The sequence below is a fragment of the Neltuma alba genome, unplaced genomic scaffold, assembly GCF_004799145.2.
Source record: "Neltuma alba isolate B1F8T4 unplaced genomic scaffold, ASM479914v2 tig00005117_pilon, whole genome shotgun sequence".
Lineage (NCBI taxonomy): Eukaryota > Viridiplantae > Streptophyta > Magnoliopsida > Fabales > Fabaceae > Neltuma > Neltuma alba.
The window spans coordinates 288246-289383 of NW_021633984.1; positions in this window are offsets into that span (position 1 = coordinate 288246).

Genomic DNA, 1138 nt, shown 5'->3' on the forward strand with positions numbered 1-1138 from the left:
ATCCCAGGGGACCTCATTACAAGAAATTTTATTTATTTAATTATCAAATTGCCCATATTCTTTTTTAAAGTATGCATTAATAATTGCAAGTGTAGCTGTTAACAACTTAAAGTGTAACGATTAACAACTATCGTAGCAAATATTGACAACTAATGCATTATATTTTTGTGATGCACTGAAAAAATGTGTTGTTAATACTTGCCGTAATAGTTGTTAATCATTATACCTTAAGTTGTTAATGACTACTCTTTTAGTTGTAAATACATACTTAAAAAAAAAGAGAAATTTGATAATTAAACAAATCAAATCTATTGCAATGAGGTCTCGTGTAATTTTAGAATAATTTGATAATTTTAATGGGTATTTTTGTATTTAATTCTCTTGAATGGGACCTTATTACAATTTTTCCTAAAGATAATACGATTTCTCTAAAATGCACTCAAATTCGAAACCTCTGAGTGGATTTGGCTCATAAATAAATTAGTTTTTAAAAATAATAAATAAAAAATAAAATAGATTAAAATGTTATATTTAAGATTACATGTAAACTCGCAAGAAGAATTATGTAAAGGGCATGTCTTGGTGATCTCGTACATTTCATCTAAATATTCCAAACTTATTATGAATGTTGTTAGTATGTTGTTTTCTACACAAGTCAATATATGGCGGCTGTTGATTTTGTTATTCATCAAATTCAACTAACATCAAAGGCACTTTCTGCAGCCACCGAAAGCGTCGTTAGCATTTCGCAGCCATTTTATTATTGTTATTATATTACACATTGTGTTAAAATCTAGGAAAAATTGGTAAAAAATTCCTATTTAAAATTTTAATTGCCCAAAAGAACCTAATTTATGCAAGTGCAAATATGATCCGTAATTGCAACATATTATCCACTGTGTGCAATTGCACATAACGGATAATATGTTACATACAGCAGATGATAAGTTGCACTTACAAATCATACGTGCATTTGCACAAGTTGAAGTCTTTTTGGGCAATTAAAATTTCAAATAGGAATTTTTTACTAATTTTTCCTAAAATCTAACGTATTTGTATAATTTGCACATGCATGTCTGTGTGTGTGTCTTTAAGTCATCCGACCTTGGTCTGCGGATAATTAATAGAACTGACTCGA